At 49.6% G+C, this 17,082-nt stretch overlaps 1 pseudogene; it reads left to right on the forward strand.

Annotated features, from left to right (window-relative positions):
* Window positions 1-13,195: 13,195 nt before the first annotated feature.
* LOC120702946 lies at window positions 13,196-14,635 on the forward strand (annotated as a pseudogene).
* The last annotated feature ends 2,447 nt before the right edge of the window (window positions 14,636-17,082 follow it).

Raw genomic sequence — 17,082 nt, forward strand, 5'->3', positions numbered from 1 at the left:
ATTCGAATTTTTATATCTATTATTTGAGAATATATATGATAAATTTGAGGTTTAGTTTTTATGAATCTTTACAAGGTAGATGTTAAATACAAGATTATGAATTAACATAGTAAATTCTATATCTTATTTATCCATAATAATAAAAAATGACAAAAAATTTGACATTTAAATAAATATCCGTTTCCACCCTACTCTCACTTGCCTTGCCTGCCTGTTCGTGTCGGGAGGAGCAGCTCCATGCCTCCATGAATCCCTCCTCATGCGATACAAAGGTCATGTTTGGTTTATCTCATCAAAAATTTTTTACAAAAAGATGAATGTATGCATAGAGTATTAAACAAAATTTATTTGTGAAACCTTTACAAGTATGAGTGTAACTTTTCGAGACGAATCTAACGAGGCAAATTCCATCATGATTGACTACAGTGACGCTACAGTAACCACGCCTAATCATCCTCTAGTTTTACGGTCAAAGGCATCATTAGCTAGAATAACTGCTACAGTATCATAGTTGCGGAGGTGGCTTTGCAATTTAATTTTATTTAATACCTCTAATTAATTGTCAAAGCATCAAAAAGTTTTTATGAAAACTTTTTCATGGCAAACCAAACACGGCCAAAGCTACTATTATTAGTGATGAGAGAATGAAAACCTTAAAAAAGGTAATAGGTATTATAGTAATGAGCTCCTAAGCTGCCGCGTCTGATGATTCGTTCCGAGAGCGACGGCGCAGCCTTTCTCCCGGCCAGGGTCCATTACCATGCGGATCGCGAGGAAAAGCAACCAACCAACCAACCAAACCTAAGCCGGGGGGGGGGGGGGGGGGGGGGGATCAAATCCGGCGTGCAACCGGCAGCGGAGTTTTTAAAAGACTCGCCGGCCCGCGGGGGGGCTCGTGCTCCGGAAGCTAATCATGCCGCTTTCGCGTGCACGACGATAAACCTCGCCGCCGCGTACTTGTCCTGACGAGGAGGGGGAAACAAAGAACCCTAGCCCGTGCCGAGACGCCTGCCTGGACTGATTGGACGGCACCACCGGCGCGCGGCGCCTGTGCAGCAGCGAGCTGGGAGATTCGGTCCCCCGTATTTGGCCGCGCAAATCCGCCGGTCGCTCCTCGATTTTCTTGTTCTTGGCGAGCGCCGGAAAGCAGCAGCAGGTCCCCCTCCGCTTTGGAGCGACGGGGACCTGTCGTGCGCAGCCGCTGCCACGGCCCGCGGCCACGGGCGCGGCCGCGGCGAAGGAGTATATGGCCATAGAAAACGTCGCGTCCAGAATCCAGATGCTCGGCGGGCGGACGAGTTGTACCGTCACGGCGTCACCCACACCACAGGGGCCTGGGCACTCGCCCCTCGCCCCTCGGCAGTCGGCACCCACAGCCGAAGCCAGGCCAGTGGCCGGGCATGCATGCAGCACGCACCCGGCTGATCTCTGAGCTCGGAGCTCCTCTCCTCTCTCAACTGTCCATCCATCCGTTCACTCCAGTTCCCTCCCCTCCTCCGCTCGCCTTGGTACTTGCAGTGGCGCATGCATGCGTGAGCAGAGCCCGGGCAGGGCAGGAACCTCTGCGCTGCGCGGCGCAGGCACGGGTCAACTCAGCACCCGGCGCTAGCTACTCCCACTTTGCGCGGCGTCGCAGATTCGCAGCATCCCCAGCCAGCAGCTCCAGCCTCCCAGCTGCAGCAGCTGGAAAGGGTCAAAGAGAGCCATGGCCATCCATCGGCGCGTCCGGGATGGCGCTGCTCGGCAGGCTATACCACTCGTCCACTCCCTGCACTACGAGAAGTACACGACGTCGAGAGAGACATGCAGCGAGCGAGCGAGCAAACAGTGCGCCGTAATAACGCCGCATGATTAGGGCTTCACCGCACGCACGCTTTACCCGTGACAAGAGATTCCGGTCAAGATCCGGGCCGAGAACACGGCCCGCCAAGTTACTCCCCGGCATGCATGCCCCGGCACGTACGCGCACATGTACCTTAAAGTCCACACCGCCCGCGCCCGGCCGCCCGCTCGCCGTACCTCACGCACCGGCCGACCGGCGCCGTACGCCGACGCCGAGAGCAGGACGCCGGCCGGTCGCCGGGCCGTGCCATGGCCGGCTGGTGGATGGACGAGGACGATGCACGGCTCGGCCGCATCAGAGGCTTCCCGTGCCGCCGCCGCGAATTATTGGCGCGGACGGGCATAAATGGCACGTCTCATAAATGCGCTCGCTGCTCGTAACCCACTGTCGCGCGCCTTTCTCCCTTGCTCTTTTCACGGCCCGTCCGTCGGGCAAAAAAGGGGCAGACACTGCCCGGCCGTGGAATAATGGTAGTAGAGCAGAGTCGAGACCTACCAGTACTACCACAGTCCACAGTGACGGGCCGGCGGCCAGCCTTTTGTTTACTCCTCTACCCTACCCCTACGTATTCCGGTATTCGTATCGTACGTGTAGCATGCATGGCCGCACAGGCGCCTGTACAGTAGAACGGACTGTTCGTACGCTCGGTCGATCCGTGGGGTAGCTCGCCGTAGAGGAGCCGTGGCGTGGCGCATCTGCTCCGCGGCGACGGGGGGGCGGCCCCCTGCCGGCCCTCGATCCATCGCCGCTCCTCCCGCCGGCGTTCCCTGCTGGTTCCTTCCGATCGTTGGTTTCGGTTGCATGCCTGCATTGCAGTTGCAGACTTGCAGCCGCAGCGGTAACTATATCCGTACCAGTAAAAACAAAAGGCACAGGTAAAAAACTAGAAAGAAGAGCCCGCCGCGGCGAGGGGCCCGGGCAGCGCGGCCGGAAGCCCAGCAACGAGACGCCGGGCGGCCAAGGGCGCCGCACCGGCAGGCAGCGCCGTGCGCCCGTGCCCTGCAGCCGGCGGCGGGGCCGGCCCGCGCCGCGGGTCCCGCGCGCCGGTGGCCGCACACGCAAAGCGCAGCGCTGCGCTGCTACCCCCCTTCGTCCATTGCTCACTCACCCGTCGCTCTCACGTCTTTTTGGCCCCTCCGGCCTCCCCATCGGCAGAGGACACGAGCCGGGCCGGTGGGCTCGCCGCTCCCGGCCGGCCGTACGCTCGCCACGGCACGGACGGACCCAAGGGCTTTTGCTCGCGGGCGGCACCGTAACTTTCCGGGGAGCGGCCTCTCTCTCTCGCTCGCTGACACCACCAGCGTGCCGCCGTGAGCACGCGCTGCAGTGCCCGCTGAGGCCCCGCCGGTGCGGCAGCCGCGGACACGCCGTGGTTGGCCTCGGCCGGCCTCTTTACCGTTTGCGGCGAGCTGAAAGGGATGGGGGGCGCCGAGGCAAGGGCCTTTTTTTTTTCTGACGGTGAGGCAGGCAGGCTCGGCTCCTCCGGCCTCGGGAAGGCCCGCTCGTGCTCGCCCAGATCTGCGCGGCTGCTGCCGCAAGCGGACGCCGGTAGCCTTTGCGGTAAAGGGTAAAGGAAACCCAACCCATTTCCGGTAGCCGCCGGGCGACGTGCCCCCCCCCCCCCCACCCCCCCCCCCCCCCCCCCCCCCCCCCCCCCCCCCCCCCCCCGAAGGTGCACCATTAGCGCGCTACATGTTTGGCCCGGAATAATGCGAGCTGCTCGCCTGCTCAGCACGTCCGAACGAACTCTATTTTTTTTTTCTCAATCTTTCAGAAGAAAACTTTCAAAATGTTGCACGTAGTAGAGGCTTTAAAAGGTTTATGAAGAATTTGGGCGCTGACGGCTGTCGATGGAGCATGATTGCTTGGGATCCTACCTGGATCCAGGATGGGGCCTGGGCACTGCAAGTTAGCGTCATCCTTCCCACGCGGCCAAATGATCAGCGTGCCACCAAAGGACACGGCGGTATGGGCGTCGCGTTGCGCTGCGCCTTTACGCCGAGGAAGGACGGGGAGGAGCTACCTCTCCCTGCTCGGCTGCTCCATGCACGCCTCCGCGCTCCACAGCCCGCTAGCTAGGCCGCCGGGGTGCTCCCTGATCCACCGGCCTCCTGCGCATCCGGAAAAGCGCCGCATCATTGCTCCCGCGGATACGCCGCCATCGAGTGGCGCCACTCCAGCCTCCAGCCTCCAGCCGAGCCGCCTCCTCCCCCCCCCCCCCCCCCCCCCCCCCCCCCCCCCCCCCACCCTCTCCCCGCCTCCCCCGTCGCGAGGCCGGCCAGAGCCGTCGCTGTTTGGTTTTCGCCGCGAGCAGTGGCGGATGCAGGATGAGAGACAAGGGGCTGAAACAATAGATATGTTGATTTGTGTAAAAATTTAATAGTAATTTGAGGCTTTTTACTACAATAATTTACATGTAATTAGGGGCTCTTGGGGGCTGGAGCCCCCAGCCCCCCTTTGGATTCGCCGCTGGCCGCGAGCCATTCTGCGGTCTCGTTCGGCTGCAGGGGGACGGATATGGGCGCGCGGGAAGCCGACGCGCCGGGAGCGGGGGAGGGGCCCGGCGGCGACGCGTGCGTACACTCCTGTTCATGTGCCGATGCGCGGGGCGCGGTGGCCGGCGTCGTCGGCGTGCGTACGGCCACGGCGCGTATCATTGCGGCTCCGGAGGAAGCCGCCAACGTCGTTTTTTTGGCACCATCATCGTTTCTCTGGTGGCAAGCAAGCAGCTGAGAAGTAGGTCAGGAACTTGTCTCCTACGCATTCCAAATGCACAAATATCAGCGAGGCGTATCGATCGCCATCGGACAGGTCAGGAACATGCGATGGATCACGAATGGCGATTCTCCGCCGCCAGAGAAACGATGATGGTGCCAATATATATATATATATATATATATATATATATATATATATATATATATATATATATATATATATATATATATATATATATATATATATATATTCGTTTTCGAAATTAACAGAAATATACCTCGGCCCCCCGTTGTCGGGCGGCCGGGACCTGGTCGCCCCGCTGCGGGGCGATAGGGGCTTTTCTACAAAAATTTTCACGGAGAATTTGCGCTAAGGCCCCTGGAAGACCGGTCGCCCGATAGCGGGGCGGCCGGCCCCCCAGGCCGCCCGCCAGCGGGACGGCCGGCTGCCCCTCCACTATTTAAGGGTTGGCTGCCCCCCAACTCCTCATTTGCATCACTAAAATTCCAGAAAAAATAAAAGAGAGGAAGGGAGGGAAAGAGGCGAAGCCCTGCCGGATTTTCAAACTGGCGACTGCAGATAACCAAAATTCTTCTACGATTTACAAACAATTTATGTTGTAATTATTTTTATTGACACAGTAGATTAGAAAACAGTTTAATACAAGCATTGATACAGTACATTAGCAATCTGATTGCGCACATGTGATTGCCAGGGCTCAACACCATGGCATCCTCAGGATCCACCTACATTCTATGGAGTAAGGTGACGTCAACAGTCCCCCAAGGAGTCCAGGTGCCTATGTGATTTTGCGGATCCTTGTGCAAGCTAATGAAATCAAGAGTTTTGGGGGACGACTTTGGCATGAGGTTCTTCATGTGCGAGAATTACGAGTATGACCCGCCCAAGCATTACGGTAAGGATCGAGCAAAGGTGCTACAAAATACTATCAGAGTTTGCCACTTTCAGATCTGGTAATGACTTCTAACATGATTTTGGGAAAGACTCCACCGCCTCTATGTGATTTCGTGTAGTGGTTAGACACCGAGCAATTTCAGCAGGATAAGGACCACGCTGAGCGTCAAGCAAGGTGGGCTGCACAAAGGTGGCAACGAATGCTGCATGAAGAACAGATGGAGGAGAAGCGCAAGAAAGACCAGGAAGAGATTCAGAAGAGGATTGCAGAAGTGGAACGTCAGGAGGCAGAGAAACGTGAAGCTGATAGGGAGAGGAAGCGAGAGAGGGCCCGCCGTGCTAAGAAAGCAGGGCCTGAAGCTATTAGAAAGGAAAAATATTCCCGGTACACTCAGTAAAGCATCACCATGTAATTCTGGCATTTTACATTTTCTAAGGCATGTTAGGTTTACTGACAACACGAGATTATCGTGTTGCACATGCCACTACTTTTCATTGTTCAAGTACCTAATAGTACGAACGCCTTAGGCCTCTGCTTTATAATCGTAGCATTGTTTACAAAATTATATTGCAAACCGGAAATTTATGGTTCGTAACTACCTTCTATTTTTAGTACACTACATTCAGTGAGCAATCTAATTCAACCAATCTACACATTTAGAACTGCAACCAAGAAATCTTACTACATAAATACCTTCGTAATGATACGTGCTACCATCTGGTTGAAATACATATCCACACATAACGAAATGTAATTATCACATACAGGTGGGAATACATATCTATACAACTGGTTCAAATACATATCCACACATAACGAAATCTAAACGCGACGGGTTCCAAAATCCGGAGGCAATCCATCGGTGGGATTCCCAGAAGGTCCAACCTCAGCACCAGCATTATCTTCATGCATTTTAGGGCACTTCTTGTAAGTGTGACCGTCTGCTCCACACAGGTTGCATCGTTTTTTCTTCTTTCCTGCCTCAGATTCATCCATTCCGTTACGGATACGAATTGTCTCCTGTCGACCTACCCCTCTCCTAGCATCTGGATTGGGAATGTACATTGGAGAGATATTTGGTGCAGTGAATGATCCCAGACTGCTTATACCATATATCTCATGGCCCCAAGTGTGCACAACGGTTTCTTTTCTGTAATATTCTGAAACAAAAACCCCAGTTTCCAACCCAGATTCTGAACATGCCGCAATGACATGGGAGCATGGTAAGTGAAGAAGCTGTGACTTCTTACATCTGCAAAACACCTTGCCTTCCGGTGTTATCAAGCAATCCTGAACGACCCTTTGTCTGCGGACACCCTGACCTGTCCTGTCCTTGCATGAAACCTCAAACATTTGATCCTTTGTGCCCATGGAGACCACTTTGTGATATTGAGCCTTTTCAATCTTTTCTTTCATATATTTAGTGACCCTATTACAAAACCTACTCTTGGATCATTAAGTAAGACAGCAGCTGGCTGGTACCGCTCTCTGAAGTACCTTGTGCATCCGTACATGATGAACTCAACTATGCCAACAAGAGAAAATCCACAAACATGACGCATTACCATATTGTAACACTCTGTGTGGTTGGTTGTCTCGATCCCATATCGACGCCCACCAGTGTCGTATAGAATTGACCACTTCTCCTTAGGTGCATCCTTAATCCACTGTGTGAAAGGTGTAAGGATCGATGGACCAAGAGGGAGGGTGAATTGGGCCTTTTTTAAATTTCTAAAACAAAATAAAGCAACCTTAACCTATGCAATACTAGTAAGGCTCAATTCACCAACCGGCTAACTAAGCAACCTACACAAGCTATAAAGAATACAACAAGATATAAACCTAAGCAAGGTAGAGCTAAGTTATGATCTCTAGGTTCAAGCACATGAATATATTGCATAAAAGTAAGTGCTTGAATGTAAAGAGTGGGCAAGAGACGACCGGATTTTTTCCCGTGGTGTCGATGTGTTGGCACACACCCCTAATCCACGTTGTGACACTCACTAAGAGTCTTGTCACCTCCTAAGTCACCGAGACGAGGGTGCTCACTAAGAGTCTCCGTTCACCATCCCGGCGTGGTGGAGCTCAAGCCATGTACAATCTTCTTCGGGCTCCCACAATCAACTTGGCAAGCTCCGCAAGAAACACCTCAATCACCAAGATCGCCTAGGTGATGCCAATCAATAAGAGTAACAACCTAGGGCCTTCACTTGAGCAAGAACCGATCACCAAGAACGGATACACACAAGCTTCTCTCTACTCAAGTCCTTAGCCTTGCTTCTTGGATGATTGAAAGTTCAAATGAGTGGAATATGAAGCTCAAGGTGGCTCTCAACAATAGAATGAGTGTATGAGTGTTGCCTGGTGTCAAGAGTCTTTGTAGCGAAAATGACCTCTTATGCCATATTTCAATATAATGTTTTGGCGATTGATGACACACACAACACTTGAACTAATATGATTGTTAATATGACCATTCTCAGGATTTTTAGGTTCAAGTGATGACAAAGGGAAGATAAGCGTAGCTAGGCCCGAAGGATAAGAATTGAAGAGACTGTGAAGAAATCCAAGTCGAAAAGATCAAGATGCAGACAATTTGCTATCACCGGTTAAACCGATGATGAGTAAATTGCACTCATCGGTGCAATGAACACAGAAGCTGCGAGCTAGGGTTTGGCACCCGATTAACTGGCGTTGGGTGTTTTACACTCACCGGTGTAATGGACTTGGAGGCCGAAGAAACAGCAGGAGTTTTACAGGCACCGGTTAAACCGACGATCAAGGCAAAGTGAGCGTCGGTGCAGTTGTCCAGAGACTCCATTTTCGGGGGGGGGGGGGGTTCTGAGCTTGAACTCAACGGTTAAACCGACGTTGATTTCAAGAGCGTCGGTGCAATTGATCAAGTAGAAGTTGGAGCAGTAACGGCTAGTTGCTCAGAAAATACACTCACTAGTTAAACCGGTGATGACAAAAACTGAGCGTCGGATCAACCGGCGTTAAGAGATTTCGTCAGCCTTTTTCCCAACGGCTAGTTTTGGATGTGTGCCTATATATACCCCCAAGGCCGGGTCATTTGAGGTTGCTGGAGACCTTGGAAGCATAAAAGAGTTAATTCGTCAGCCTTTTTCCCAACGGCTAGTTTTGGATGTGTGCCTATATATACCCCCAAGGCCGGGTCATTTGAGGTTGATGGAGACCTTGGAAGCATAAAAGAGTTAAAGATCCTCTCCAACCACTTTAGAGCTTCATTGTACATCATATAGGTTTAAGCACATTTGTGAGAGTGCTTAGTGCTTGTAATAGAGATTAGTTCTTGCGAGAGCTCCATTGAGAGAAGTCTTGCTTCGGCAAGCATCTTGTGTACTCGTCGTGTGATCCTCCGACTTGGTGTGGAGCGGCAACGACACTTTGTGCGAGGAAGGAGACCCCTCTTGGTGAGAAGCTCCAATAGTGAAGACGGTGCCGTTGGTGACGCTTTGAGAGAGACGGTGGCGGTGGCCTTGTCTGGGTGACTTGGGGTCACTTAGTCTTTGCTTGTCTGGAGCCTTGGTGGCGAACGCAAGACGGTGATCAAGCGAAGAGACTTGGCATCACACTTGTTCTTGTTGGACAAGTGGCCGTGGATGTAGAGAGGGACTTGGTGTCCTAACCGAACCACGTTAAATCATGTGTCTTGGTGTCTTCACGGGAGTTTGCATATTCTCTCCCTTACCTCTTTACTTACCGTATTACGTTTCCGCATTTACTCTTTCTTGCGTGCCTTTACTTTCCTTGTTAGTTTGATTAGGATTTGCTATAGGTTGCAAGTCTTTTAGGGGTAAGTAGAGAGTAGCATAGATAAAACTTAGTCATAACTAGCATGTGTAGGACGTGTTAGGTTTATCTTATGCAAATAGATTGAGCCCTAGGATGGAAAGCGATTAGCGACCCTATTCACCCCCTCCCCCTCTAGGGTCGGACACCCCGGTGATCCTTACAGTCTTCAAAATGATCCATTGGAGGGGTATATATAGGCAGCTCACGCGGATAGAGCCGTTGGAGAAAAGCTGCCAGAAAAGTACGCAACGCCGGTTAATCCGACGGCCCTCCAAAAGTCATCGTCGGTTTAACCGATGAATGTAAACTGTCCATTTGAAAAACTAGCCATTACAGCTCGGGCAATTTAACCGATATATCATCGGTTTAACCGGTGAGTGTAGTTGTCCACTGATCAACTGAAAAACCAACTCTCTGGACAACTGCACCGACGCTAACTCAAATCCATCGTCGGTTTAACCGGTGAGTATAAGCTTAGAAATCCCTGGAAAACCAACATTCTGGACAACTGCACCGACGTTAATTTCAAATATCGTCGGTTTAACCGGTGTACTCAGTGTCCATCTTCAGTGACAGTGTTTAACCGACGTATAGAAAATTGATATCGTCGGTTAAACCGGTGATAAGACTTTTTCCTGATTTTGCTGTTTTGATTTGAGTCTTGAATGAAATCCAAATATTCTTGAGATATGAGTTGAATAGCACTTGTTTGAGCTTCCAAGAACCTGAGTGACCAATGTGTGCATCCATTTTTTGATTGACCATGTCCATGCTCAAATTACTTGGCCTTAACCCCTCTTAATAGTGCGATCTCTACAAAACTATAAAACCTATAATAACTTAAGTGTCCTTCTCAACCTTGCGACACTTAGGACTAGAAAGATCCTTAGTCTTGTTATGTACTTGAGTTGAATACCAAGATCATCTTTTTGAATGATGAAATTTAGGAGCCTCTTTTACATATGATCCAATGAGCGATAAGATTTCATTAAGCTGCACAAACTCATTAGTCACAATAATGGTTGTCATTAATCACCGAAACATACCTAGAGGGTCTAGATGCTTTCAAAAGGTGCGCCGCCTGAACGTCTCCGGCTAGAGGTTGAGGCCTGTTCCTGTAGCAGCTCGGTGCACATGTTATCTAGCACCTGCCACAAAGCATCAAACTTCCGCTGCTGATTCTGAGTACACAACCTCTTGAACAAATTCATAAGCTCCTTATTCTTGAAGCGCTCATAAAAGTTTGCACCCATATGCCTTATGCACCACCTACTCACAACATTTGGCCATAGAGGAGGTTGTCCTCGGCTTCCTTCATGTAGTTGACTTATTGCTGCTAGAAGACCTGCATGTCTGTCACTGATGAGGCAAACATCTGGCCTTGCAGCAACAACGTGAATCTTCACACGTTCAAGGAACCAGTACCAGCTCTCTGTGTTCTCATTCTCAACAAAAGCAAAGGCGATGGGAACCACATGCTTATTGCAATCAACTCCAATCACTGTCAGTATTATCCCCTTATATCTTACTGTCAAAAATGTGCCGTCGATACACAGAACATTAAGACAATACATAAATGCCCTCACACATGCACCAAGGCAGAAGAAAGCACGAAGTAGAAACCCAGGTCCCCCATATAAAATCGGTACAATGTAGGTATCAGTCGCGCTTCCAGAATTTTTCTGCACAATTGCTGACAGTATGTGAGACAGGTTATCATACGATGCCTCATATGTGCCGAATCTCATCTCAAACACCTTTTATTTTGCCCGCCAAGCCTTTGCATAGCTGATTTTGTATTGAAAACGGTCGTCTATGTCCCTAATTATCAATTTTGGCTCGTAATCAATTTTGTCGAGAATCACCCCATACATCTTCTTGGCCACGAAAGTGGATGTGATGTTACAGTGATTTTGCGCAACAAGAGTCAATTTGCATGTATGTGGTGTAACAATTGAACATTCCCCGTGTGTCTTGTACTTGCCCTTGTAGGCATGTATTCGCCATGTACAATAGCCATTGACACACTTCACCTCATATTCTTTGCTGCTAGACTTCACAACTCTGAATTCCTTCCTCAATGATATAGCCCAAAGCTTCACAGCATCCTTCACAGCTTCAATGCTAGGATACTTTGCCCCCTGCACAACCTCATTCTCTCTGTATTCATATTCATTACCCCTAATATCCTGTATCACTGGATTTCCAAAACCCTTGTCTCGCCATTCACCTAACAACGGGCAGTCATCATCGTCTATTGAGTCCCCATATTCTTCCATCATTCGAGCCTCTTGGTCTTCATTCTCTACAGCTTCCACTATTCCAGGTATCCGCTCCCTCTCATCAGCTAAACCTTGCGGCTCAGGTTGAATGACATGCACGTTCTGATCTTCTTTTTCTCCTACCGAATCAGCTATACCTTGCTCAGATTCTATGACATGCATGTTCTGATCTTTATTTTCTTGTTCCATTGATTGGTTCATATGAGATGATGTACTTGTGGACCCTTCACCGAAATGACCTGACTTCTGGTGAATCTGAATTAGAATTGCAAGAGGCCACCCACGATCAAGAGCTGCTTACATGTAAGTCCGCCATTCTTCGGTGTTTGTTATAAGCATAAACTCTCAGAAATCCCCTTCAGTTGCCCAATTCGTCACAGTCTGAACGGTTAGGAAATATGTCTTTGAATTCACATTGAATATCTCGTGAAGCCATTTGCATGTGGAACCAAAACTCCTCTCTAAGAGTTTATCTATTCCGCACTCTCTGCGTTCAAAAGCTGATAAATCTACTCCATACGCATCATGAGAAATATAGTAGTCACCATAATGAACTTGAAAACGAAGCTTGCTCGACATATCTGGCCACACAATAATGCTATACATTAAACTGATTGCTAATCTATTGTGTCAACAAAAATAATTACAACATAAACTGTTTATAAAGCGTAGAAGAATTTTAATTACCTGCAGTCGCCGGTTTGAAAATCCGGCAGGGCTTCGCCTCCCTCCCTCTCTTTTCTTTTTTCTGGAATTTTAGTGATGAAAATGAGGGGTGGGGGGAGGGGGCAGCCAACCCTTAAATAGTGGAGGGGCAGCCGGCCGCCTCGCTGCCGGGCGGCTTGGAGGGCCGCCCGCCCTGCTGCCGGGTGACCGGTCCTCCAGGGGCCTCAGCGCAAATTTTCCATGAAAATTTTTGCAGAAAAACCCCTGCTGCGGGGCGCCCACGTCCCGTCCGCCCGGCAGCGGCGCGGCTGGGGTATATTTCTTTAAATTTCGAAAACGAAAATATATTTTTATAAAAAACAAAAATGAAAAATATAAAAATAAAAAATTGCCAGGAGTGACGATTGTGGGAAGGAAGAGGACAATAGAGAATCAGCCCTCCCTCGGTGCTGGTGGTCTGGAAGCTGGCGCTGGTGGTCTGGAAGCTGATGGGTGGTGAAATCCTCGGCGCTGGTGGTCTGGAAGTTGGCTGAGGGTTCCAGACCACCTGCACCGAGGGAGGGCTGATTCTCTATTGTCCTCTCCTTCCCACAATCGTCACTCCTGCCGCCACCCCCAGACCTTGGCTCGTTCGATTACTAAAATCCCAACTAACCGAAAGGACCTTTAGGCCTTGTTCGGCAGCCTGAATGGTTCCCGAACAAGATTGGAATCTGGCATGGTTTCGATCCAACAAATCCAGCATCAAGCTAGACTGAATTTTGTCCAAAAAAGTCTGTTAAATGCCAAGGTCTTTTAGTAGGCCTTGAGTCCTAAAGCTACGACGGGCTCAAATTAATTTGGGCCCGGGAGAGAGTGGAGGAAGCCTAGTACGCAAAAGTTAGGCCCATCAACCAGCCATCAAACCACTGCAAAGCCCCCGCATCATATATCCTATACATCCGTAAAAGCAAACAACAGTATCTCAAAGGAAAACCCTCTCCTTATGGCTGCCGGCGGCTGGTCGTCCCTCCCCGCCGATCTCCTCAAGGAGATCTCCGGCCGACTGTCCTCCGACGCCGGTCTCCTCCACACCCACCAGGTCTGCGCCCACTGGCGGGCTTCCACCTCCCTCCCAGCCGCCTTCCGCCCATGGGTCCTCGCCGGCCGCGCGGGGCGGAGCGGATTGATTCCGATCGGCGACTACTCCCTCCGCCTCCCTCGTCGCGGCGCGCAGAGGATGGGAGTCGGCGCTCCTCCGGCCGGCTTCCCGTACTGCTGCGGCGCGTCCCGGGGTTGGCTCGCCCTGGTCGACGACGCCCGATCCCCGACGCGGCTCGTGCTGTGGGAGCCCCTCTCCAACACGGAGATCGCTCTCCCGTGTCCGAGCCCTCTCACCCGAGTCTTCCTCTCCGATGATCCGCTCATATCGTCGAACTGGATTGCCATTGCAACCCAGCTGAAGGGTCTGATAGGGCAGACGACGCTCATCTGGCGCCCTGGATATGCCGACTGGACCATGATGTACGAGTATGGTACGTACGTCCGAAATCGATTCCATCGCATTCCTTGAAGGAAAAGCATACTATATTGATGTCCAGAGAAACATTATCATATGTGATCTCAACACTGGAACTGATCCTTCAGCCGATCCTTCTCCAAAGTGCACTAGGATGTACAATGTTGGCTCGGTAAGTCGGTAGTGAATAAGCTCTGCAGGTGTGACAGGCGTGGGGCCCATCTGGTAGCCTGCAACGGCGAGCTGTTGCTTGTGGTGTTGCATTTGGGAAGCCACCGATCGGTGGCTGAGGTTTACAAACCAGAGTGGACGCTGGACCTGAATATGGAGCTCCGCGAGAGGGTGATGGACCTTGGTGACTACTCGCTATTTGTGGGTCGAGGGGACACATTTGCCCTCTCTGCAAAGGAGTTCCCTTCGATTAAGAGGAATTGTATCTACTACGTGGATAAACATTGCTACCAAAAGTATTGGATATGTGTGTTCCATTTGGAATCCAATGTTATGGAAGAAATCCCATACCCAGAGGAGCTCAAGGAAGATATCACCAACTGGACGCCGTATGTCTGGTTTTGTCTTAGAAAACCCTTAAGAAGCAATGACTTTGAAGCTTGCCTCCGCGAATAAGCTGTTTTTTTAGATGCATGTTAGGCTTTGTCTAGGCTGAGGGAATTTCCTTAAGAAATTCCTGTGGTAACTCTATATGATGCAGAAAATTCTTCATGGATTTCCTTTAGTAGTTATGATGGTTTGCATTGGGGAAAACTGTCTTACCTCTTTTGCCCCCTTCATAATGCTGTCATGAACCTTTGTATACCATTTGAATACTCGTTATGCTATATCAATGGAAACCTCTTTCGATGGTATATATCAAGTCTCAATAAATGCATTTTCTGTATTGCCTGTCTTGCCGGTTGTTTTTCTCTTCCGCGTATCAATAGTCACCAGTACTCGTATATACAGTTTTATTGGATTTGTATGCAGTGTTATGTTGAAGAAACTGCACGGTTGCGGCATCAGAATGGACTAGAGAAGCCAAGTTCTAGCAGGGCTTTAAGCACTTTGTTTTTGTTCCTGCACTTGAATCAACCCTTCTTTCTCTGATGATTAGTTTTGAGACCCAATTGCTTGTTCTGACATGGGAATCGGTGAGCTTCAGCAGCATCCATCACCTTTTTCCTAAATCATAATCTGCAAGTACAGGAGGATATCTGATATTATGATATCCACTGTTAACACCCTGCCATCCCTTTTCTATGACAGGAGGATATGTGAATATGGCCCGTTTGCTTCCTCTTTCATTTTCTATGGAAGTACACGTGGGCATTGGCCCTTCTGTCACCCTCCAAACTAAACTATGAACTATGATGGAAATTTCTCTTATAATTCAGAGAAAGTGAAGAGCAGTTGTTACTGTTAACAGCCAGCTCAGAGCAGCACCATAGGTTTTACCTTGTTATGCGATAGCATTACTTCTAATTCTGAAAGCGACCAGGAGTTGGAGCATCAACCAGATTTTAGCCTATGGTTCGTTCGTTGCAATCTGTTTTGCATTAGGACTATTGGGCTATAAGCCCTTTGTTTGAGTTTTGTGCTTAGTGCTTGGCCTAGCTGCCTAGTTTTTTTTTTTTGAGAGAGAGAGTCCTAGCTGCCTAGTTAATGTGCCATGGGAGCCATCTCACCTGTTTCTTATTCGAAGTAACGGCCCACGAAATGAAAAACAGGCCACCGACCGCAAATCAGAAGCCAAGGGTCGACCTCATGGGCCAGCAGGTTTTGGCATACATATGGTCTCCCTAAAAAGCTAGATCTATTTTAAAAACAAAGCTAAAGATGGAAACTGCGAAATCCCAAAGACAATCGCCTGCTAGAATCACTCTCCAAGCATGATTTTACACTATCAACGCTATCTGTATCCCTCTCACCAATATGAAGTTCCTGCTTTATTGTTTTGAATGGCTGACTGGTCTTAAAATAAATTACCACAAAAGTGAGATGATTGTTTTCGGAGTCGACCAAGAGGAACAGCAACGTGTAGCGAACATCTTAAACTGCAAAGTGGGGGCTTTTCCCATGCAATACCTGGGGCTACCGATCAGTGATAGACACCTAGGGGCCAATTCCTTTGTGGGGGTGGTGGAGAAAATGAGGAAAAAACTTGCACCTTGGAAAGGAAAACTATTGTCCTCTGGGGGGAGGATTACTCTCACAAATTCCGTGCTAAGTAGCATCCCCTCCTACATTATGGGGATGTTTAGGTTGGGAGAGGGAATCCATCGCAAAATGGACACTATCCGCTCGCAGTTCTTTTGGAGAGGTGCCAACGATAAATTCAAGTATCACATGGTAAAATGGGAACAACTTTGTGTGCCAAAGGACTTTGGGGGGCTGGGCATTATAAATACAAGAACCTTCAATGATGCCATCATCCTTAAGTGGGCCTGGCGACTACTGGTTGATAGGGAGGAGGATGTATGCTGTCAGCTCCTAAAAACAAAATATTGTAGGAATAGACCTTTCATTAACAGCAGGGGGGGGGGGGGGATCCCAATTCTGGAAAGGTTTGCAGAGAATCCGACACAACATCAGTTTTGGTTTGCGGATGACGGTCTTTGACGGGCGGAACACGCGTTTCTGGGATGTTTGTTGGACTGGTGAGGTACCTCTACGCCTGCTGTTTCCAAGACTATACAATTATTGCGGCAAGAAGGATGCTCTGGCGCAAGATTATATGTGTGAGGGGGGACCCAATATTCAATTTAATCGTTCCTTTGGGGCGTTAGAGATAGTGGAGTGGGAGGAACTGGTCGCAAAGCTGAGCGATGTCTCCTTGCAGCCAGGCAAAGACAAGCCGGTTTGGGCCTTCGAGAAGAGTGGGTGCTACTCAACAAAGTCGATGTATAGGTTTTTCATGTTTAGGGGTGTTCGGAGTAAGCAGCTTGATAAACTCTGGAAATCTAAGCTTCCCATGAAATTAAAAATCTTCATGAGGCTGGCGTTGCACGAAAGATGGAAATCTAAGCTTCCCATGAAATTAAAAATCTTCATGAGGCTGGCGTTGCACGAAAGATTGCAAACGGGCATGGCTCTCAAGAAGAAAAAGTGGAAGGGGGACGCTAACTGCGTCCTATGTAACTCTCCCGAGACGGTCAATCACATCTTGTTCCAATGTGTTATGGCAAAATTCATTTGGGCGTGCTTCAAAGAAATGCTGAGTTGGGATCGAGCCTGTCTCATACGTTAGACTACTGGATCCCGGTGGGGTGTCATGATTATGATCTAAAATTCTTTGCTTTTGTCATTGTGGCTTGGTCTTTGTGGGTGACTAGAAATAAAATCAGAA

Source organism: Panicum virgatum, chromosome 4K (genome assembly GCF_016808335.1).
Source record: "Panicum virgatum strain AP13 chromosome 4K, P.virgatum_v5, whole genome shotgun sequence".
Taxonomy (NCBI): Eukaryota; Viridiplantae; Streptophyta; class Magnoliopsida; order Poales; family Poaceae; genus Panicum; species Panicum virgatum.